The 25,139-nt window shown below is 36.8% G+C and overlaps 2 long non-coding RNA genes across 2 annotated transcripts; one reads left to right on the top strand and one right to left on the bottom strand.

The window, feature by feature from the left end:
- Positions 1-2,866: 2,866 nt before the first annotated feature.
- Positions 2,867-14,891, top strand: LOC136847793 (uncharacterized). The gene is made up of 3 exons (XR_010855842.1): positions 2,867-3,165; positions 12,145-12,377; positions 13,355-14,891. It is a non-coding gene; the product is annotated as an uncharacterized lncRNA (long non-coding RNA).
- On the bottom strand, positions 14,880-24,313 carry LOC136847792 (uncharacterized). The gene is made up of 4 exons (XR_010855841.1): positions 24,070-24,313; positions 19,653-19,924; positions 16,908-16,999; positions 14,880-16,100 (listed from the first exon to the last, which is right to left on the bottom strand). It is a non-coding gene; the product is annotated as an uncharacterized lncRNA (long non-coding RNA).
- Between the last annotated feature and the right edge of the window lie 826 nt (positions 24,314-25,139).

The following is a 25,139-nucleotide window of genomic DNA, read 5'->3' as shown; positions in this document are numbered from 1 at the left end:
AAAGCTCACTAATTACTTTGACTGCTTGTACAAAACGAGGGTTTTATTTGTCTCTTGGAGTATGGATACATAAATGTAAGTATAACTATCATTAATATATATACATATGAATGTATGTATGTATTACTGTTATTAGCGCTTTTTAATCAATTTTAGTAATCAGTTTGTTTCTTTGCAGTATTGCTAAGTTCAAACATTAAATGTCTCTAAAAATTTTGAAATGGAGTTGAACGGTGGTTGTTGGAAATATTTTGACTAGAGTATAACTGACGGGAAGTTAGGCGTCTTTAATGTTTTTGAACATATCCCGCAGCCAGTTCGTTGTTCGCAGATTTCCTCAGAATTGATCGATGAAGATGGCTTGTCTTCTCTTCTGCCAATCCATTTAACGTGGTATACTCTTGAAAACAATAGCGCAGCAGAATGAGTCGTCTTGTACCAACATCCATTTATAGACTGGACTCCGTAAATCCTCTTTAAATCTTGCTGTGCTCGTCTTTTGTCACAGGATTTAACGACAATTATAATTTCTAACTGTATACAGTTTAAAGGTATATAGTATATAGTCAATGAAAAGTGACTTCCTACGAAATCCTAATAAACTTAAGTGCTTTAAAGAAGTCAATGTTTATTAGTGAGCGGATTATTCCCGAGATTATGAACGATTTATTTGCAAAACTGCTGGTTTGCTTGCTAATTATTTGTTCATAATTTGTAATTTTTTATTGGAGAGGTTCTATTTTTACTCAACCAAACATCATGCTGTATTTATTAATATTCTGGAACAGTTTGTTTTTAATATTTCTGTTCTCATTTTCCAGGTAATTGGAAAACTAAACTGTAGGATCCGATATCACTCAACAGCTGTCAGGCGAGATTTCAGATTGCTCTTGGTATATTTTCAGCCATAAGCTTTTGATGTTGGAAATTCCTTGGTGACCAAATTAATTAATTTTTCATGTATTTTTCAGCAATTGAAGAATGATTTCAGGTCAAAGCTACACCCTTTCGTAGAAATTTCAATGCGATAACATCTCAACCTATATTCCATGATTACACATGTAGAATCTTTGGTGTAGCTACATTACATTCTGCAAACGTGAAAATATTTAGTTAGTCAGGAGAGCTAACCAATAAAACTAACCTTAAGCTGTGTTTCTTCATGAAGAGGCTAAATTCCAATGGTTATGTAGATTTAAGCTAGGAAATGACTTTGATCTACACAGTAATGGTAGTGCACATGAAATTTCCTAGGGTAGTGAGAGAAGCTTGTAAGTTTTTAGAATGTGTCGATTTTATCTCAGCTTCATTGTTAATCTTGCTGAACTTCTATGTACCAATAACATACTTTACGAGGGATATCGTTTGTTTTGCAAGGTCACAAGAATGACCCAGTTTTCATTTCAGTCTGCGTACAAAATACCTTTCAGTTACATACAAAAGAAATTGGTCCAGCTGTTGCAAGCATCTTTATATCACTTGCAGCCAGTGTCTTCCTTTTTACCTAATACTTAAAAAGGTGCTCAGACAAACAAATAAAAGAAAGGCAGCGAGAACTAATCTCTCTGGGTGGTGGTTAATCACCTGTTAGAAAACCTCACAGAGCACTGTTGGAAGATTTTAAAGTTTTGTGTTGTGTTTGTCCTGTAGTGCACTAAGTAGGTGAAGAAGGCTCTTAGTTACTAAGGCTAGTGATTCCAAGTCCAGTGCAAACTTTTGCACAATTGGTAGGTTCATTATACTTGCCGTCTGTGTTAAGAAAAATTGCCAAAGTATGTTGAAAGATGCCTTTTAACATGCTTTTAAACAAAATTGCGGATTTTATAAGGTTCTTTGCCACTGTAGCGTATCCATTGACTGATTTTCTTGGTAATAGTGAATGCTACCGTGTAAATAATGATCTTTGGTCACCGGAGAAGATTGATTTAGTAATTCTGTATTTTTACTCTTGCAGTTGAATTTCCCTATTACAGTAACTGAAACACATAAATATTTTTGTTTTATATTTGGTACACCAATTGCCTTGATTAACTGAAAGTCTTGCAATAAAGTATAAATGAAACCAAAAATGCGTCACCCAGATGCTCATAATCCAAATGCACCGTCTACCTTGCCTTTCTTGCCTGACGACACAAAATAAATTTTGTTTTTCAGTAAAAAGACAGATGGGTTTCATTTCCCACCAAAATTAATCAAGTTGGAGGGTCAGATAATCCATATGCATGGCCATTTAATTTTTTTTTTTACATTAAAGCAGACCTTACCGGAATGGAAAGAGCCATGTGAGCTCTCTCATAAACTCTTCTGTAAACCCAACGAAGACTTTGTAGAAGCTTATTCCCAGAACCGAGTTTACTGCTGAAGTTGCGACGGACGAATCACTCGGTTTTGGTGAATGTGCCTGCAAACGGTGTGGAAACTTCCTGCAATGGACAGGAATACGGGCTTTATATGTTCTCGTAGAGATAGGAACTTTGGATAGAATTTCAGTGATCCTTGTCAGCTGGATGCTGAGAGTAAGACTTAGAAATTAAGATGAAACTTATCGGGAGTCATGCATCTAATATAACTCTGATATGGATGTGACATTATTTTTGTAACAATTGGTGAAGGGTAACAATTAAAGTTTGCGAAGGGAAGTTTTCAGAAGCACCCATAGACTGAAATTTCCTCTCTATGAGTGATGGGGACATGTTTTCCACGTGAATAACCACATATTGTATCTTAGTGTGACATTTTATCATTGTGACTGCTTGCATCAATAGAATGGCTTTGCAATAATAATTCGGCAGTTTTCAATGCACAATCATGAGAAAGGATAATCATTAATGAAGTTTATTTAAAAAAAAATAAATCATGGTGATAACGACAGAATAGTTAGCGGCCGGTGAGAAGTTGTCAGCATTTTAACATCTTAATTACCACACCTGGAAGGAAGTGAGGCGACTTGAGTCAGTGGAGGAACAAAACCAGTAGTTCCTTCTCTTCAGCCGGTGAATACACCACCATCTCTCTACCTGGCTCTTCCTTCCCGTGAGAGCCCATTGAGTTTAATTCTGGAAATTAATCAATCCAAGAATATATCATCAGTTTTCTGTCATGGGGTCTGTGGCATCGACTAATCATGTCACGACACTGGCACGGTTAAGTTCAATCACTCGGTTGGTAAGTATAGATATATCTGAAATAGATATATTCTGAAATGATCTGCCCTTTCATATTTTTTTTGAGTCTTTATCTATTCGTCTGTGACCTCCCAATTAGTGGTAATCAGCTTGGTGTTATATTTTGTTTCCGAATGAAAGATGGTTGCTTGAAACTACTTTTAGCACACAAGTCCAAATTGTCACGAAGCAAACATTACCAGAAGTTGTCAGCCAACGAGGAACTTTCATGAGGATGCATTATGCAAAATAGAACACACTGAATGAGCATTAGAAACTTGACTTTAGTCAATCGATAGTCTGTTTATTTGTTTAAAATAAGCATACATTGAATATGCCAGGTCCTGGTGGTCACACAACCTGCATAAGCATGTAGTTCCGCTGGGGCCCAAATATTGCTTAAGCATGTTCTTGTGGGCATATTGCATAAAAAAGGCGGGTACTCAAGCAAAGTTTTTATAAGCATTTGTGGGTGGTCACATATTGCATAAGCATGATGTGGATAGTCACATATTGCATAAACATGTTGTGGGTGGTCACATATTGCATAGGCATGACGTGGGTAGTCACATATTGCATAAACATGTGGATGGTCACATATTGAATAAGCATGACGTGGGTAGTCACATATTGCATAAACATGTTGTGGGTGGTCACATATTGCATAAGCATGACGTGGGTAGTCACACATTGCATAAACATGTTGTGGGTAGTCGCATATTGCAGAAGCGTGTTGTGGGTAGTATCTGGTTGATACAGAAAAACACATTATCATAGGTCAAATGCTTAGTGGAGAGCTTCTAATTAAAATAGTTTTAGGTGTTGACCATTTTTTCGTTATTCAATTTTTTTATGAAACGTTAAATTAATATTTTTCCAGCAAAGAAGTGTTTAGAAACCTAAGAGCTTTTGTGGACTGGAATATTATTTTCAAAACATTTTGTAGTGATAGTTTCGATTATCTCCACAAATTTTTAAAGGTAACATTTTGATTCTTATTTTCATCATTATCTTGATTCCTAGTTTCGTCATTATCTTGATTCCTAGTTTCGTCATTATCTTGATTCCTATTTCGTCATTATCTTGATTCCTATTTTCGCTAGTTTCGTTATTATCTTGATGCATACTTTCGTCATTATCTTGATGCATACTTTCGTCATTATCTTCTTTCCTATTTTCGTCATTATCTTGACTCCAAACAATCATAACTATTTATTCTTTTCCTCCTACCCTGGTTTTATTTTTAGCTTTATATTTCCTGAATACGCATTCAGATAGTCTTTTATCACCTAGGATTTTGTCTCATTAATTTTTCCCGAATAGTTTTATAAATAATAGTCGATTATTTTTCGGTGGTTTTACGTTTTCCTTGAAGTTTTGTTTATTTTAGAGAACGGAAATTCTTGACAGTATAAAGGGAGTAAGTTTTATTGTCTCTCAGCTGACAATTGTGCTTTTAATTAAATGTAGTGTCTCTCTCTCTCGGTAATCTTAAATGCAAAGAACCCTGTCGGTGATGTGTAATAATGTTCAATATTATTATTGCTGATTATTCTACTCATAAAGCGATGCTACTTATCTTGAATATGAATCTTTACCGAGCAACATTGATATCATTGAGAATTAAATCAGCTAATTAACCTTTGTATTTTCATTACTTGGTTTAGCGGTTTGTCCAAGTGTGGAGTTAGGGTCCCCTTTAAGTTGAAAAGTGGATTAGGTTTTATTGGGGAAAGGTCACTGTAAACTGGGGAAAATAATAATTTCTCTCGCGTATTTTCAAAATACTGAATGATTTAGGTTCTGTTTAATTAGTATTTGTATGAACAATTCTAGTTCAACAACTTTTTATGCATTTGAATACCACTCTTCCTAGACAACACTTATCCGGTGATGCCCCGGGAATATTTGTAAAGGCTGTTCGATCCTGATTTTTTTTTTATAACTTCAAACTACTCTTTCACCAATTCAGTTTTTTTTTTTTTTTTTTGCAAAGTAATATTAATTACTTTTCCATTTTCTCTGCTGTTCCTCAATTTTTCTACATGGGATTTACTCGTCAAAATGTACTACGAGAATAGATTGAGCATAATTATTTATGTTGTTGTCGGAACATAATTTTAAATTTAAGGAGCAGGAGAAAATTTTTATAATTTAATTTAATTGATCGAAGGGAAGAGGCCCATGTTTGAGATGACGCGACGTTGATTGGTATGAAATTTTTGAACAAAAAATGCCGATGGCAATGTCATTTTCATAAAATGCACAAGAAGTGGTAAATTTTGTGTAACCTTAATGTTCATGCTGACACCATTCATTGAACGTATTATGCACAGTAAGTCTCTTAAATAGTTTGGACACCAAGTTGATTATACTACTAATTTGGAGGTCACAGACGAATAGATAATGCTTTCTAGATAGCCTGATGAGCCAACCTCGTATAAAATTTCTAGGTAATCTTAGTAAACTTGAACAATTCATTGATAATCCTTTCGCGACCCTTTAGCTAATTAATAGAACATTTAAAGATGTAAGTAATCCTTACAAGATAACTGATTTGAGCACTGAGTGGCTAGAAGTTACTCGATTAAACAATAGTCGCCTGAATGTCAAATGGACTTGATCATTAATCTGAACTAGATTTCTTTTCATTTTCACCTGAATGTCTAAATGACTCGATCATTCATCTGAACTAGATTACTATTAATATTCACCTGAATGGCCACATGACTGGATCATCCATCTGAACTATAAATTTCACCTAATGTAATTATTAATATTCACCTGAATCTCAAAATGACTTGGTCAGTCATCTGAACTAGATTGTTTTAATTGCTTAAATGGCTTCTAATTCTTAACACTGGTAGTCTGAAAGTTCCTCGATATCGGCTATAGAGAAATAAACTTGGTCGTCGTCAGCAAAGAGCTTTTACTCGAACAAATTTGTTTATTCCTATCTGGGCACAATAGATTAGACTTACCACATTTCCTAGAGGTACTCCTCCTCCTCTTAACATTTATTTGAATGAAAATATGAATTTATGAACTGTACTTCGTACTTGTCATGCAAGCAGTTTCCAAATACTCAGAGCTTCATGCACAATGCCAATGGATCGTAATTGAGCATCGTGCAGGAATTTTTTTTTTATCAAATCCCGTCTCTCGGATCATCTTAATATTCATTTTTTCTCCCTCTCATTAAGTAATTGTAATGGATCTCTGCCGCTTTTTATTCTTCCATTGTAGTAAGCAGCTTCGGTTTCTTTCCATAAATGTTTTTGATATTTGTAGTAACAACGACTGCACGGGTGTCCATTATTTGAAGAAAGGGAAAAAAGCAGCACATGAAATTATTCTTCACAGGGCTTGAATTGTTGTATAGACGAAGATCCTATCATCTGCTGTCAGACTGATAATTTTCAATTTTTCGGGTATAATAATTTTGTATGTCTTGGTTGGGTACAAGTGAGAAGCATGTGAGGTTCCTAAATCATTAACAAATTAAAAAAGTCATGATGAAACTGAGCAAATACAATCAGAATTGAATGGCATTGCAGAAAGGAACAAGTTGAAATGCGATGAAGTGCTTTTAATTCTTGGATTCAAGAGATTATCCTTCGAAATATTGGCTCTAATAGTGAATCAACCTAGACATGTTATGACATAACAGGGGTTCCTTCTAGTAGGTTTAGCAGCTCCGTTTGTAAGATTCCGCATTTCAGTCGGGTACCAAGGCATTCTCTCTCTCTCTCTCTCTCTCTCTCTCTCTCTCTCTCTCTCTCTCTCTCTCTCTCTCTCTCTCTCTCTCTCTCTCTCCATAAAAGCCTACCAATTCCATTATTTCTAAAATTCATTAGGGTATAAACTGGTCTTAATCTTGAATGTCTGAAGTTTTTGCTAGGCTGTTTCCGTACTTATTATTTCGATGTTTCTCTGCGTTGCCATATTGGAAGGAAAACGAACGTATCTTTTTTCGGAAATACTGCAACCACATCAGTCTGTAGGCTATTTTGCGTTCCCGGGCTAATGTTGAGTATAGAGTACGACGGTGATTTAAACTGCGAATAGATTATTACGGGAGTTGGAGGTGGGGTGGGGGGTGCCAGCTACCTAATTGAACGGTGCAGGTATGGACAGACTCCATTAAAATCAACGTTAATTCTTTGCAGACACTTACATCCAGTTATCGATTCACGTCCAGCAATAGATCCTTAATCCACTTACAGCAATAGATCCTTAAACCACTTACAGCAATAGATCCTTAAACCACTTACAGCAATAGATCCTTAAACCACTTACAGCCTTAGTACAGTAGACCTATTAGGGAACTCTTGATTATCCGTTTTAAAATAGAATCAACGTTACGGGTTATCGCCATCTAGTAATTAATCAGATTTACTACTAGCCTTACTGCAGCGATGCTGGCTTTTATCGGAGTTTTTTTGCTTTGTTGCTTTAAAGCCTAGGTTTCACGATTCTCTTAAACAGAAATGGCATTAAGGCGAAATAGTTAGGCTTTTAGCTGTCATTACAGAAGATATGCATGTGCAGTTAATCCTTTTAGTTTTTACTACTATTAGTCATACTTGATCGCTCGAGTGAACAATCCAAAAGTCTGCTGAATGGAACGCCTACGTTCAATGACAAGGTTGAGGGACACGGACCCTTATACCTCATGTTCGTAAGATTGTTTTTCCTGTCATATGCATGATAATTTGCTTACTTTGACTGAAATTAGACCTTCTTGAAGCCCGTGTCGTGTAAGCCATAGTAAGCTGGAGATGAAGGAATATTTTATAAAAATCTTTCTTTAAAATGGTTGCTCAACAGCTCAGCTGGACAAGATCACTGTTCTTTTACCTGTTTACCATCATTTTAAATGTTAAGGCATCATCTTCTGAGCTTAACCCCGTTGGCAGGGTCACTGTTTTTAATGAGCCTTTTCCAGTTGTTTATATCTTGTGTCCTTCGTTCTCCTCTGTCTGTTCTTTTGTCTCTTGATTTCTCGAATGCAGCCTCCCGTTTTCTCTTTAAGCCTTCCTTTCCTTCATGTCCCTAGTATTTCCACTTCGTGATCTTTCCCGCAACATGTCGAATTCTCTCTCTCTCTCTCTCTCTCTCTCTCTCTCTCTCTCCTGATAATATGAGAGAATGTGATCATAGCTACCTTTTAAGTTAACTGTCTAAATTTAGAAAGCTTCGTTATTGTATATTTAAGGTAAGGCATTTTTTTATTCCTTTTTTTTTGGCTACACTTAAGTGAAAGTAAAATTCTGGTTATGAAAACAGTATTTCAAAAGGACATGCTTTACAGTCAATTAAACAGAAACCAAAGCTATGTGACTGTCTAGAAAGAAAACGTAGAAGAAAGAAACGACCTTGGGTAGGGATAGCATTAGCGTTGAGCGAAAACTTTCAAAAGCAGAACTGAAAGCTTTAGGCTGCAGATGGGTTTAATAGAGTCTAGTCTTTATTTGGGTGAAAGAGTATTTCGAGTTAGGTAGATTTCTCTGTTGTCCTAGGTCCATGGCTAGTACAGGTCATCAACCAGGGAGAAGCAATTAAAGGAAGAACTGGGTAGGGATACACAAGTAGAAAGAAAATTTGAGATATTCACTGTGATTGAAATAGCCGGTACCAACCTATTTACGAATCAATTTTTATAAGAGAAGTCGAATGATCGATTTGTGTTAAACCGCCCCTTCATCATCTACAATTAATGAAACGTAACAAATAAATTGCAGAAATGCCGGAAACAACTGTACGAATTAAAAAAAAAACATAAATTGAAAATATAAAGTTGGCATTCGCAGTGTAGTAGCTACATAAACAAAATTTTATTCCATCCTAATGTAAACATGAAGGAATGTATTCTTTCTGCCTGCGTAAATGCGATATATTATGGTCCCAATAACACTGATAGTGACGTAATGACGTTTTGGTGTCGCTCATTCTATTTAAACCCAACAGAGGAAATCGTGGATTTTCCTTAGTTGCGATTCCCTGTGTGCCAAGTTTTATGACCCCCACAGAAATATTGTCACGCTGCCCTTTTGCCATGATGGTGTTCGTCCTTCAACTCCAATGACGAATCCTTTTATCTTTTCCATAGCAGTTTACTTATTTTATATCCTTGAAGTTGATGCACTCGTACGATTTTCCTTTTTTTTTTTGTAAACCTAAACAAAACAATTTGCTTTGGGGGAGTGATATATTGGTTATGCTGATCAACTTTTGTTTATAGAAATTAGTATGTTATACCATCTATGGCGCTCCTGCTAGAATTGCTCTAGGCTAGCACTCCTTGTTTTCATAATTTGCCTGCGTGGTTTCCTCCCATTTTCAGTTTTTATTTTCTATGACAAACTCTCGTGTCTACTGTACAATGCTATATTCAAGACTATTTATGTATTAGTCAACAAGATTCCATCCAGCCTTTCGATGTTGCTGGGCGAATAGCAACGAGGATCTGAATCTTTATGCGTGTTTCCTCAAGACCATTACGATTTCAACTTCTACTTTGGTTCTGGTAATATCTGAATGATCAGTGAACGTGTGCCAGACGCCGCCGGTCAACGACCATCCTTTTGGACACAGCGCTCTCCAACTCTATTCAGAACCCTAGATAAGAATGACTTGGGTGACACTTGACTGAAGCCATTATTCCTAAGCGTATTAGCGGAGGATTCGTTGCGTGCTTGTATGCGTGCGCGCGTTTGTTCTAGTGATATCTTTGTTGGTAGAGAGCAGGCCCTATTGTCACAAGGCGGATGCATTTGGAATACCAATTGAATTCGCCGCTCGACTTAATCCTATAAAGACGCAGATTCTGACTGGCTAATGTTTGAGCATTCTTCGAATGGTTTGTGATCGCTTTAGGGATTAGTTGGTTGGTTTGCAGAATCGGAAGAGGAACTGAATTCATCTGAATGATCTGGATGGACTTTTGAAATGGCATTCCTTGTGGTGATTTTAAGGCTTGAGAGAGAGAGAGAGAGAGAGAGAGAGAGAGAGAGAGAGAGAGAGAGAGAGAGAGAGAGATATCTTAGGTAGCGAGGTTTGTCTTCATAGAAAGAGATAGCGAGACTTCTTGTCAGCTTAAGTTCATCAATGGTAATTTTTTTTATAAAAATATGAAGGGTGCACAACTACTATTTAACGAAGCGTGAACAAGGATACTGACAAAGAAAATGGGAGTTTTTAAGTCTTAATGGTATGTTAAGATTCAGGGGGGGGGGAGGATGTGATAGGGACATTGTTGAAAATGCAGCAGTTAATGAGATAATGTAGACATGTGATGTGAAACGATCTTCAACAATTTGTCAGAAAGGTAGCGGACGTCGAATACTGTTGAGACCTAACTCTGTGAAGAGGGGAAATCTTGACTTAAAAAGGCCAATGAAAATTACTGTTGATTGGTTTCTACATCACCGATGTACCTGTGCGGAAGAGAGGGCTCTGATATCTTTCCCGGATATGATGAAAAATTAGATAAGTCACCCTTGTTAGGTATATCGGGGCTGGGGTGAAGGGTTGGGTGTTCTCTAGACTTTGGGGAAGACCTTCATAGCTTAAAAAGTTAATTCTGTCCGCATGTAATATATGACGGGTAACATAGCTTAAAAAATTAATCCTGTCTGCATGTGGTATATGAAGGGCAACTTTACCAAGGAGAGTAAACTTGCACGGACTTTATAGTGTGAGATTCTTCAGTGGAAATCGTGTCTCGTTGGCAGTTACTTCCATAGGGATGATTTCCGATTTTTTTCAAGGCTTAAAATCGTTTTTGTCCTGTTGTAACACACGCGCACACAGTCTCTCTCTCTCTCTCTCTCTCTCTCTCTCTCTCTCTCTCTCTCTCTCTCTCTCTCTCCCCTCGTGCCATTCACGGTGAAACATCCTGAAGTGAACTGGTTACAGGTTTTTGGTTAGTTGCGAATATTCAGACTGAAATATTAAGCCGAAATATTAAAAGTGTTATTAATATATGGAAACTGAATTTTAAGCCTTTTTAGAAGTCTTCGTCGTTTCGAGAACTTACTTATAAGTCTGGGACATTCCAGCGAGAAGCTCGTTAGCATAACTAGAATTTGAGGGAACGTTTCGTAACTTTTCCTACTGACTGAGGCAAATTGCTCTTGATGAAGCTAGGGGCGGGGTGGGGAGGCAGATGGGCTCTGCTTATGCTTAACTGTTAGAATTCGGTGGAAAGTGAGTTTTCCGCTTAAGAACAATTTGACATTTAATCGCCAATAGAACTACTGGATGTTCTGTTATCGGCGTGTTGCCAGAATAATCCTTTTCTGGTGACTGGTTAATTTTTTTAATCAAGAAAGGCATTTGTACCATCTGGGCTTCGTTTATGTTTTCATTTGTAGCGCGGCTACTGTGAATTTGGCCCTTTTTATTACTGTTTTTTTTAAGACCATTCGTCAATAATTATTAACAAGACCCAAATTAAACTGCTGGTAGTAAGGTTGCAAGATTCTGTGCTGTGAAACTGGAAAATTATTCTCTCTCTCTCTCTTCCCCCGGAGTGGCTGGGAGGCCCTTTTTTTTAATATATTGTCATGGTTGGGTTAGTACCTGTCTAAATAGTCAAATCGCTTGAATTGCCACATATAGTTGTCATACTGTTATCAGACCTTGAGAGTGATTAGTATTGTGCATAGTTTTTATCATTCTTATGATCCCGTCCATTTATTAATTGTTTCTAGAAGTGACCTTTGTTTACATTGTTTTGCTTGCATAACAGCATAATGTTTTGTGACGGCATGCTAGGAACGGTCTCTGGTTATTTGTTGTTTAGTAATGTTGCATGCAATGCTTAATTCGCCAGAACCGGAGAGCTACAGCGCCTTAATAATAATAATTATAATTATATTGGATACTAATTTTTCACATGAACACTGACACACGTTTCTTGATGAAACCTTTCATGAAGGGACATGGGACTAAAAGTTTCTGATCTGTATTTCAGTGCTTACCCAGTAAAGAAGTACTAGCGGACATCAGTTATGAGGAAACGAAATCAGGATGATGGCTGCTGACCAGTGTTTAGCGTGTAGGACCATTATTCGCCGCTGAACGGAATAATTACACTTGGGTTTTTCTGCACTGCCATAAAGACCCAGAGTCGAGTTTAGCTTCGCAGCTTAACAGCACATCTTCAGCAACCATGGAGATTGCTCATAAGGAGAATATTAACTACAGGTGGGTTCTGTCTATGGACACTTGTTATAAAGCGATTTCTGTGGTTAACTGCACCAGTTGTCATTTCTTGTAGATATTTTAGCAAATATCTTCTCTCTGGAAATCTTTGGAAACCTCGATGCTATCTAAAAATTGCCTTGAGGCAGGTGTTGATACTATGATATAGCAGGTTAGCTCTAAATTCCTGGCAAATTTTGAGTGTCTCCATTTATTAAAGGAAACTTGGTAACTTTAGTATTAATATGAATCTAGCCGATGCCGATGTTTTATTATTCACTGTGAAATGCAAATTGGCCATTTGAAGCTCTTGACCATTGAGCCACTACGGTTAAAATCTTAATTATAATATACTCTACGAGTATTATACTGGAATTTTCGATGGCTTTTTTAAAGAACTCTATTAGAAATTCAAGTTCTCATTTTTAGAGCAGTTTTTACTTTCTTTCAAATGGCTGGCAAATGCAGCTTGTTTGAGCCATTGGTTTATATTTCTGAGCCCGGTCTGTTTGTTTTGTGTTTGTCATCGAGTATTATAAGTTAGATGGACTGTTTATATAATTTTCAATAGCATTCGATTAATCCAGACTGAATATTTTGCTGCACTCTGGAAGATAAATGATTTTGTACCAAAATTTCCACCTAGCATGATCCTTATTTTTAGCTAATGAGAATGATTGCCTCAGATGATGTTGGAGGGTGTTCAGATTCTCTCTCTCTGCACTTGAAAACTGCTGGAATTCACGTAATAATGAGTGCCACTAGTCTATCTTAATTTTGTATAGCTAGTCTGCAAAATAGGACATCAATAAAAAAAATGTCAGATAGCGAATTAATAATTTTTATTACAAATTTGGTTTACAGGCATGGCATGTGATTGATGATGATAACGTTATATAGTACGTGTTATTAACTGCTACCAACCCTGCACTCCTTCCAAAGAATAATGTATTAACAGATATTCTCTTTACATTTGCCAGCAGCGGAAGGGAAGTTACACACAAACAGCAAAAGGTTAGAAAATTGCAGTCTCCAGTAGTCAACGGTACGAAGAAAGGACGTCACCCTCAAAAGGACTTGTATTATACAAGGGGCTTTCAGCTGCTGTGGCTTCGAGAAAAGCAACATCCCCTGGCAACACCATGGAGACAGCAGAACAATATGGGACCTAACAGGAAAAAAAAAGGATCCTGCAAAGAGAAACTATATTCACAGCTGAAGAAAGGCACACTCTTCCAGCGGCCCAACCAGCACCATGAGAAAGACAGGCTTTAGCACCAAGAAGCAGCAGCCATTTTGCTTTTATATACTATTTCTTCTGGAGGACCCCTTTGTTCTTGCTGCTAGTAGTGCAGTCTTTTCCCGCAGTCAGATTTTAAATGCAGTAAGCAATTTTTTCCTGTACATGCCTTTTGATGGTACTTCTATGAAATGCCGAATAGTGTACATGTTGCAGCTGTTTTGCTGCTGGCAGTAACTCCCGTAAGCGTCCCTTCTTCTGTTGTTACTTATAGTGTGCCATTTCTTGTAAAAGGTACATTAAGATTGTTACTAATGTGGCTACAGTTTCCTCTGTTGGCTGATGCTACTGGAAGGTTCTTCGCCATATCTTACAGGCCATTTTCTTCTTGTTCTTTATGTGCTGTTGCTGCTGTCTCTCTCTACTGGAAATCCTATTTTGTTTTCAGCTGTAGTTTCGTTTCTTCAGCATTCTCTGCTTCTGGGATATTGCCGGTTCTTTCTGCAAGATAATTTGCAGCCTTTTTTTGTTGCTGTTGGTTTACATTACCTCCATTTGCAGGCCTTAGCAACACATTTTTGTTGCTGTTGCGTGTTTTAAACGCCATGGAGCAGCTGTTTTGTATCTCTAGTGCTAATATTTTTGTTTTGTGTTTTTTGCTGTTGCCTTTACTTGGTTCTTCTTGACCTTCTTCGCCTTTGTTGTCATATCATTTCTTCTGAAAGTTTTTGGCTAAAGTGACATAGCTTTTGTTGGCCCTGATGATGTTTCTGTTGGGAAAGACTTCCTGTGCAGAATTTTTGCTCCCCCACATGAAGTTCGCAGATGCTGCCGAGATATTTTGTGAAGTCCGTTTTGTTTGTGGAAGGTCAGGTTTCTTAGAATATTTTGACAATGTTAGAGAGAGGCTGGAAGTGCTGTCATTACTACTGTGAATGACGTTTATTCTGCCTGCCTTTCGTAAGTTTTCTTCCATTTAATAGGATAGATATTCTCATACTATATATCATGCTGGAAGTGCTATCTTTACTGCCAAGGCTGGTGATATTGCTATTCTTGACTGCCATTTCTGCCCATTTGTTGTTTATGCAAAATGACTAAGAGTATGCTGTGATTTTTCTGCAGACTGGAAATTTCTTCTAGGGGTAATACTGCTGGGATTGTGATTCTCCTCTGTTGGCCTTTTAATTTTGCTCCTGGGATAGCCACTGCACTTCAAAAAACTCTGGATGGTGTTGCTGTGGATACCTGTTACAACTACCTATATTTTCAGTTGTCCCTGTCACTAAAGCCAATCCCTGCTGCAGGTCCCTTTTGGTTATTTATCGCTGCTGGGAGTGCCATTCTTTTTAGCAAGACTCTTGACTATAGAAGGCAATAATTTTCTTTGCCATTGGCTGTTTGATAATGGGAATGTCATTTCTCCTATTACTGGAACATTTTCGTTGTGCAGAAAAGCCTTTCTTTTGCTGTAGTTTCTCCTCGACAGAACATTTCAGTGCTGCTTACTATTCTGTGCTGTCCTTTTGTCAGCTGGGAGTGCTGTTGCCTCATGGCATTTTCTTCGTAGTATATTAAAGTACCTATTTTCTCTCTTCACGCTCTTTTGATGTTTGCTTAGGGGAGTAGATTTTCTTCTACAGGTCCTATATTGTATGGCAGCTGTAACTTTGTTGTTCTGCAGGCATTATCTGGGAGGGTAGTGTCTTTCTGCAGGTTACTTTGATCTACCTGCAGGTACCTTTAGATGCTGCTTCTTTGAAAGCTATCAATTCTTTTCTGTTGCCCAAGCTTTTTCCTGCTTGGAGTATGTCTACTTGCTTTTTGCTGTAGCTGTAGTGAGCTTATTTTCTCAAGCAAGGCAAGGCTTGCGCTGCTGAAAGTACAGCCTGCAGAAGAAAACTACTCCCTCTGCTAGCTCTCTCTAGAGTGTCATTTTAAAGGAGTCTTCTTTCCTGCAACATATGTTTTTTTTTTTTTTTTTTTTTTTTGGTGATGCTGCTTTCTTTCTTGCCAACCTTTTTATTATTGCTGCTGAAAGTGCCATGTTTTGTCAGTACTTTTGCTGCAGGGTAGAGTACCATTTCTTTATGCTGCTGGAGTACTGGTTATCTTGTTCTTTATTTAGCCGCTGCTGTGCAGTGTTTCTGGACTATATCTATCTTCTGAGAGCTCTGTTGCCATCTCTTCTGAAGGCCCTTGAGTGTCGCTGTGGCTTCTGGACTATATATATCTTCTGAGAGCCCTGTTGCCATCTCTTTTGAAGGCCCTTAGATGTGGCTGCGGCTTCTGTTCTTAACCTTCTTTCTTTACTGATTTGCCGTTGAAAAAGTTAGTTATTTTATGACCACTGCTACAAGAAAGTAATGTTGCTCATGCAAGCAAATGGCGTAGTTGCTGCTGTTTCATCCCTCTGATTAGCTGTTACTGCATCTGACCACATTTTCCTGCGCAATTTTTTTTCGTTCCTGAATTTTCACAGCCATCTGGAAAAGAAAATTTTGATATACATTCCAGAACTCCAATCTGTGTATTCCAAATGAATAAAAATGTAAAAGCCAATAAGCATTTTTCATTAATCTCAGTGCTCTACAAAATTATACTCCATGGTGAATATTAAAACAGTATTTTAATATTGTATACTAAAAATTAAGCTTTGATTCAGGTCAGTTAAAACTTATTGCTTATGCAATATCTTTAGTAAAACTAATCTGGTATTTGACATAAAATACTCTAGAATTTAGAAGCATTCTCTTAGAAGAAACAAGTTATAGAGAAAACTATTCCATTCAAATGTGATGTTAACCTGAATCCAATTATTAAAGGGGATATTTTTCAGTCGTGGTTTCATTAAGTTATCACTAATTTCTCTCCGTAAACTTTAGGAAACACCATTAATGACTCACCCCTGCCCCTCACATCCAAGTTTAATTTACTTAAAACATACACATACACTTAGGACCACACAGAGTCACAAATTTTCCTGAAGTTAAAAATATTGGTCATTTTTCAAAACAAAAATCATTTAACCTTTAGTTAAGGGAAGTGCACTATCGCATTATGTGTATTTTTTCAAGGTTAGACGAAAATGTAAAGTAAAATGATTTCATGAAGCTTCTTCCACATTACAATCCTTATCTGAAAAATCCTTGATGATGTTTGTCCTAGTCTTGCCAGACAGTGATGTACAGAAAAAAAAGGATATGGCAGACAGGAATGTATATATAAAAAGAACACATTAAGGAAAAAACATTTTAGGGTAACTACTAAACTAATTAAGCTTAATCTCTCACCTTGAATTAATTGGCTCTTAAAATCGTATCCTACACCATTTTCAGCTATAAGCAACCACTTCCTACTGTAGTTTTCAGTGCAGTCAGGCAGCCTGTAAAAATATCAATGTTAGTTCGTGACCAGACTTACTTGTAGAGCAAATTATCAAATCCGTAAGACTGCGCAATGCTTGTTAACCCAGCTTAATTTCATCAAGAACTTGTTCTATTCGTTAATGGTCCATATGATTTAGCTATACAATTATAGTGATTTTCATACAGGTGTTAAAATTTTATTGTATAGTACTAAATGGGACACAATCTATATACCCAACCATACATTTGACGGGACTAATCGAAACAGCCTATAAATCTGCCCACAACTATTTACTTTATCTTAAAACAACCACTACAGGCAAAAAATATAAAAAAAGGAAAAAAAATTCAACAAAAAACGAAAACTAACGAGAGATCAATATTAAGATTATATTGCGTTTAATCTACTATACACTTGCTTTTCTGCTGATGGCCCTTGCTCCGACGTAGAAGGGGGCACTTGCCACAGTTATATCAGACCTATCCTCAAATAAGCTAATGGGTAAGAAAGGTTTATTTGTGTAACAAGAGACCTTCTAGCTTATTTAGAACGGCAGAAATTTCCTGCCCGGTAAATTAGGCCATGGAGAAAACGTCCCCGCAATGCACGGCATAAATAAAGCGAGCATTGCACAAATAAAGAAAATGTATCAAATAACCACCACTGCAATGAACATAAGCAGCAGTGAACAGCCAACTAAATCAGACCTGACCTTCTTCCTTATCCATCTCAATGGAGTTAAAAATCAACTGTACAGATTTTGGATGCCATTTAGAACAGAAGAACAGAGCCGACTCAAAAATCTGTATTAATAAGTTTCAGGTAGGTTGTAAATCCAGAATAATTTGCCGTTGGCTTATACTAATAACCTCGCGTACAACACGGAAAAAGGTAACTAATGTTCACCAAAAATATATTTTTCACCAAGAAATTTGTTCAAACAAATGCTCTTGCAGCTTCTAATTCTCGTTTCCTGGTTAAAATGATCTATATCCTTGTACGTAAAGCATCCGCTTATCCTGCCTCTTGAATTCAAATAAGCTGTGAAAAATTTATAATTGAGCTTCATTACTGTTTCACGATTAATAAATAGCAGGGAGAAAAGAATAGAGAAAGAAAAAGTAAACCTGAATTGAGTTTGTAGTAATGAGCACAAAAGATCGAACGACTAGCTATAATAGGGTAGTGTAGCCAGAAAGAATAAGCATCCCGTATAAAGGGTAAATAAGCTTGTAAATGATTAACGTAAACATTTTTGATAGCCAAAAATGTCTATAATTCCAAACTAATAGGATATTAAAGACATTCTCCCATTAGTTCCAAAGAGACTTGTATGCGGCAACCCACAAAAGTATCGTGTGCGAGTCTAAAGGTTTTCCTATGGCAGTGACAACCTGGAAGAACTTCTATAAAGATATTTTTTATATGCACTAAAATTGAAGAGCCTGAAACACTTTTTGCCCGAACTTGAATTAAAAGCAATTTTCAGAATCCTTCAGAGCAACATCTAACAACCCTTCGCTATAGAAAGATATTAATGGACATAGTGCACCAGCAACTTTAATATTAATCTTTAAAGAAACAAATCCTTCCTGAAAATACTCTTTAAAGAAGCAAATCTCTCCTGAAAATTTTAATCTTTAAAGAAGCAAATCCTTCCTGAAAATATTAATCTTTAAAGAAGCAAATCCTTCCTGAAAATATCCATCTTAAAAGAAGCAAATCCATCCTGAAAATCAGCCGACAGAAGCACTGAGGTCCGTGATAAGCTACTTTTTGAAATATTTAGAATACGGTGATTGTGTAAAATTAATACAGTACTTCTACGCAGTGCATTGGATGCTTCAGTAGTTTATGAAATTAAGAAGTTTTACAAGTGATTGACATTTATAAATTAACAAATTAAATTTACAATCTTCATCAAAGCCAATGATTGACGTTAGGAAATATACGGAGGAGTGCAGTACATTTTTCTATGAAACAGTTCTACCAGGTTGAAACATGAAGGAAACTGAACCTACTAAAGGGTGAAAAAGAGTTAGATAAACGGTAAAAGGTGGAAGGTAAAAAGAACAAGGAGTATACAGTAAGATAATTTAAATTAATTACTTTAGATTAAAGAAATATATTTAGATACAGACAGTTGAGAAAGCGAGGAACTGGACGTGCCGAATTAAAACAAAAATATTCATATCGTACAAAAGTTTGCACACAGGTTTTGCACGTGATCACAATGACTGTCGCTATAATGGTTTACTAAATAAGTTAACGCCCTGTTAATAATATAGCCACAACCGTGATGAATAAATCAAAGCACAGTCTGATTAGACCCATTTTTGGCTGCTTATGGGAAAATAATAAAGTATGAAGCCTAATCATCAAAACGACGTCAAGAAATATACCACACACAGCATACGGGAAGGCGTATATGGAGGAACATAAAAGACCATTGAACAATGGAACAAATATGCAATACAGATATTGAAAATTACACGGCATACAACCAATTACGTTGCTTACAGAATCAAGGTAAGAAAAACTGACCCAAGGAAAAGATCAATTGGCAACTGGGAGAAGGGCCACCAGAAAAATAAAACCTGAACTTCTCCAAAAAATACAACCTGAAAAATGAGAGGAAACATTAAAAGAAAAGGAAAGGAAAATCTTACCTCCAGTTACGACGGATATAGTCATAGGGTCTCCCTCCCCCCTTCCACCATACAATTTATGGTGCTATTTTCATTCCTGTATTTCGAGGTCTGTACATCTCTTGTACTTTCGAGGATTATTTTATCTCGAGATACTTCTGTGTCACGTTCAGGGAAAATTAATCCCCCATTAAAGGCAGACGAATTTCATCAGTATCCTGCGCGGGAAGCTCATCGTGAAACTCTTGTATACCCTAGTTGTATCCCATCTTCCAGAACCCATCTTGATCAGCCTGAAACAAAACCAAGTTCAAGGGATAGTGAATTTTTCATTAATATCAGATTCATTTTTTAAATATTAGGGATTCACCAGTCAAAGTCTGAAAGTTAATGGGTGACTTCTGCATATGTATTAAAAAAATCAGCAATGAAATGTTGGATGTTCAGAATTGCTTTATATTTAGCAGCATTTGTATTACTAACCTATGAGTGTGTAGTCTACAAAAATAATTCCTTGGTCCACCACCAGACCATAAACTAGTTAGGAACCACTGTGTATCAGGACAACACCAAACTAAGACCTGACACTACAGAAAATGTTTGGCCTAACGTCTTTGTGATTTGCTGAATAAAGCCACCAGTCATGGTATAATTTACAATCATTCATTACGTGAAACAGCCTTTTGGGACTGCAGTAGCAAGAAGATTAAGCTTGGATTAACCTGGGCTATTTGTACGTCCGATTAATGCTCTACTCGTGATACTGCTTTAGCTTTTTAAGCTTAATTTCACATTCTAGATGTATACTGCTGTATTCATGAGATGAATCCTGTTCATGTGGAACAAGCCCACTTGACTTGAAATTCTAGTTCTAAGTGATAGCATTTAAAATTCTACATCATCCAATTAACATTTCAGAATGGGAAGCAGCAGTGCAGACTCTGTTGTGGACTTTTACGACCATGAGGTAGTTTATCTCAGATTTCTTTGGAGCACAGTTTTATTCTAAATAACGAAAATTACTTTAAGGCAGTCGTTTTTCGGTCATCCTACATTAACTTTTCTACAGTATCCCTAAGAGGGATAAAAGAATGGTCACGCAACCATCTAGGTTGTATTTCTGATAATTCACAGCAACTACTATCCTATATATGGAGTGCCAGAAATTTTTCCCAAAGCTATTGATTGGTCCTTTAAATATTAATGTCAACAGAATTCATTGCAAGATTCATTAGCAAACATACAACTACAAGCTAAAATCGTTTACCTTCTAACTTGCTAGAGGTAGTCAAGGTAGTCAACATAAAATTGGTAGTTTATACTTAAGCATAACTGAGTTTATTTATAAATCATTCACAAAAATGATGGTAGGTAGTAATAGTGTAGTAGAAATCATCCTACTCCTGTGGTTAACCTGGGGTACCTGTATCCCAAGACGTACAAAACTTTAAACCCTGGGGGTACGAGACATGATAGCCAGTGCAATGGTACTGTATATTTTTTACTATATATTTATGTATTGTATTTATATTGGACAGGGGTACGAGAAATTCATCCGAGATATCAAGGGGTGCGGGCACTGAAAAAGGGTTAAGAACCACTGTCCTACTCTTTGTGATCGACCCCTTGGTCCTAAGATTCCGAATTGTTAAGTTTCCACTGAACCAAAAGTAGCGTCTTCCATTACAATGAGATTTTTTTTCTTATAAAAGAAACCTCAATTTACAACATCGGATACAACGAACAAAAATGTGTCTTAACACATACATACAGAATTAGTGTGTCTTTACACTAGGTAAATATACCAGACACAGACGATCTCAAAACAAAACGTCAGCCATGGGCCACAGATAACAACTGGAATTCACCGTTGTCGAAACTAAATTTATTCTCACTAAATTTCCTTCATGACGAATTTGGTCTCCACCTCCATCAAATAATTTCAACTAAGGCTTAGCAAACTTGGCTCCAGGATAATGCCACTCCCCAATCTTGCAGTTTCTCTTAACCCTAACCAGGTAAACCAGGACACGCTAAAATAAAGCTTTCGTTCCAGTCAAATGGGTTGGAAAATGCCAAATACCCACCCCCTGCATACCTCAATTTTTCTCATAACCAAAATTTAACTTTCACTCCTAATTCAGCAACTATGGAATATTGATGAAATCAAGAACCCGAGGTGGCAATGAGCAACTTAAACTAACGGCAACAGCAAAGCATTTTCAATTATAACGAAAGCAATAATGGAATCTATGATGTTAATTGCAAACCGTCAATAATCAGAAGATTGAGAAATTCGTGGGTAAAAGCCATACGAGCTTTAGGTGATGATTAAGGCTCATGATAAAAGTGAACAAATACTGCAAAATTAGGTTTCACCAGCTTCTACGTTTTTCTTTATATTTTCTTAATTTACATTTATTTCCTTTGTTTCGTATAAATTTAACTTTCACAAAACAAAGTCTACAGATGAGTAATAGGTTATGCAAATACAATTCGCTTAACAGAAATCATTGCCGATAATGTGACGTACTATAATAACTGGGATGATATTTGAACTTTCGTTACCACAAACATTTTGCAAAGTTTATAGACGATGTCTTTTCATCTCAATCTTAAGCTGCAGAACACTGGTTTTACGCAGTGGCATAATATAAGAAAAAATACAACTACGGGTAAGAGGCCTTTCTCACGTTGCGTTGTATATAATATACGTACATAGAAAGTTTCCAAACTTTTTTTTAGTTTGTTCCACAGGAGAGTTTGTATGTGAATAAATAGTTATTTAACATTTTATCTGCCTTCTTAATATCTAAAATTTATATAGCAAAAACAAAGTTTTAAACTTAGCGTTTCTGTTTCAGGAACATCCTTTAACTAAACTATAACACATCAACAACCATCCTCGTCCTTACGTTGTCCATTTAAAACTCACTTTTGTGACGCCAGTTTTAGTAACCATAAATCAATCAGTTAAACTCGCTTAAAATCATGAGACGGCGAAAAGCGGAACGTCGTTATTCAAGTAAATATGCACCTATGTTCAGATGATGGTCCGCTTTTTAGGGCCTATAATAAACACTTTAAACATCAGGGGCGGACATAAAGGATACAGAGGATTAACGCTGACTTTAATGAATGGGGCTATTAACATTAACATTCGCACTAATTATAAACAGATGGAAAGTGCCCACAAGACACTGCCTTGCCCCGGCGCTCCCTCTCTCTACAATAGCAATAGTAATAGGTCAGAACAGGCTTTCTCATAGTCACGTCTCATTCACACACCAAAGTTCTAATTGTTAAGAAAAAAGCGTGGATATCATTTCGTATTTTTGAAGCCAAAAAATTAAGGCAGAGACCTTACCTGCAGCAGGTCTAATTGACCTCTCTGGGTAAAAGCCATGAGACTTCAAAAAGGTGTGATGCAAGATATTAGAATACTTGTTACAGTTTGAAACTTGCACAAGGAAGACATCCAAGACAATATTTACAGCTGGCCTCCTTAAAATATATTAGAAACATGCAATTGAAAAAAAAACGGAAAACTATCCTTTCACTTGCCAGCTTTAGGGAGAAAAAGTACAGCAAATTTCCATTGTATTTAACAAAGCCCTTCGCTGATTAAAACTAAAAACACCTATCCTAGGACAACGTCGGCAACATCAATCACGGGTCAATTTGCTTATTAAACGGAAAACCAACAAAACCCTTCATGGACACAATATTCCAATACTTAATTCAAATATGATATCCATTATGTACAACCCAGAAGGCTAAATTAAAATAAGGTGATTATCACATGACCAACCCATGTTCAATATGGCCTGTTAGCGAATAAAGATGCAAGCTGATAGAAAGCTCTCTTAGAGGGTGGTGCTCATACTAACGGCGAATCGTGGTATCAAGAAAATAGTGACGTTGCACAAATGAGGAAACGGCAGGAAGCATGATAGTAAATCCCAGAATAAAGGTACCGATGTAAAGGAAACCCAGTTTGAATGAAGCAGTCATGTTCACAAGACAAAATGTGCAACAACGTTTATCAAGACACAATGGAATAACCATTGGTCTCTACAAGCAGACGAAATAATTACAGGGGTGGAAGGTCCGTAAATTTATTTTGCATTTTTAGCTCAAAATTTCCTACCATGGAAGAACGACCTTTACGAAAACCATTCAGCAATTAGCCTCACTGTTCTCATTGCAGCCCACCACTTGTCTACTTACGACAGAGCCCTTTGAATTTTTAATTATGAGTTTTATATTGCTTTGGAAGCTAAGCAACGAAAATAGATAGCTATTTTGCTTTCTTAATTCACAATAACACTGTTAATTTCTTTAAAATCTACTACAATACGAAACATGGTATAATTGTAGAGTTGGTCTTCAATACAGTAATAGTCTGCCGAATAGGAGTATTAAAATTTAACCTTACCGTTGTCATGTAGCCCCTGAAATATGGTCACACGGAGACACACTTCAATTGTCCGGAAATCCACCGATTCACTCTGATTAAGTCTCCAGTAATCCAGGTAAACACAATCACTTAGGAAGAGGAATCAATACGCACAAACACCTACGTATTCCCCGGCTGAGAGATGAGAACTGCCGACCCTTCTTACTCAGTAACTGAAATCTCCTTCCCTTTAGTCCAGGTATACCTGTTAGGACGGCTTACGACAGAACTCTAACCATTCCGTAGTTAACCTCAATTCCACACACAAAGTATTATGTCTGTTGCCTTCAAGACTGTTGCCAAAGCTGTATCAAACAAAATAACTTAACTAGGCACCTTTTCATATACGGAAAAACAATGAATTTGGTCACAACATACCTAAGCAAATTTGCATCAAAACACCTGAGGCTGCAAGGTTACTTACATTTGCGTCCAGTTTAAGTACAACCTTCAAGAAATTCCTACAACAATTTAGTACCACTATTGGTCATTGTAAATATGATTGTGGTATAAAAAGTTCAGCAGTCTCCAATAAAATCTACATAAAAATCCTCCAATTCCAAGACATCCACATGCTCCCCATCGACTCAATACTGAGCAAAAACAACGATGGAAAGTCAAGAAAGCAACACTTACGAAAAATTATTTATTAAACAATTCTATTATTTTTGGTCTTGAAGTGGCGTTGCCAATGAAGACGCACTTTTCTGCATTGCCCTGAGTGATGGAACAGTCCTCATTCCAGTGCAATGCAAATAAACATTAAGAAATTACCGATACCAAACGTCTAATAAATTGAACAGAAAGACAAGCGGAAATAACCTAGTGATATATTATTGACCATTGGTCTCTTCTCAATAATTTTATGCATAAGCTTACTTTAGGATTTATGTTCTACTCGTAAGGTGCCACGAACAGACAGAACGTAACCAGTTTAAAAACAATGTGGTCTCAAATTAATAGCACAAATCACTGTGCACCTCATGCAGCACTGTCGGCATTACTTAAGGTGCTTTGCAAGTGCCTGGCCCCTAGCCAACCCCTCGTTC

Source organism: Macrobrachium rosenbergii, chromosome 17, assembly GCF_040412425.1.
Source record: "Macrobrachium rosenbergii isolate ZJJX-2024 chromosome 17, ASM4041242v1, whole genome shotgun sequence".
NCBI lineage: Eukaryota > Metazoa > Arthropoda > Malacostraca > Decapoda > Palaemonidae > Macrobrachium > Macrobrachium rosenbergii.
Note: the sequence above shows the minus strand (reverse complement) of the source record. Positions and strands in the feature narration are given on the sequence as shown.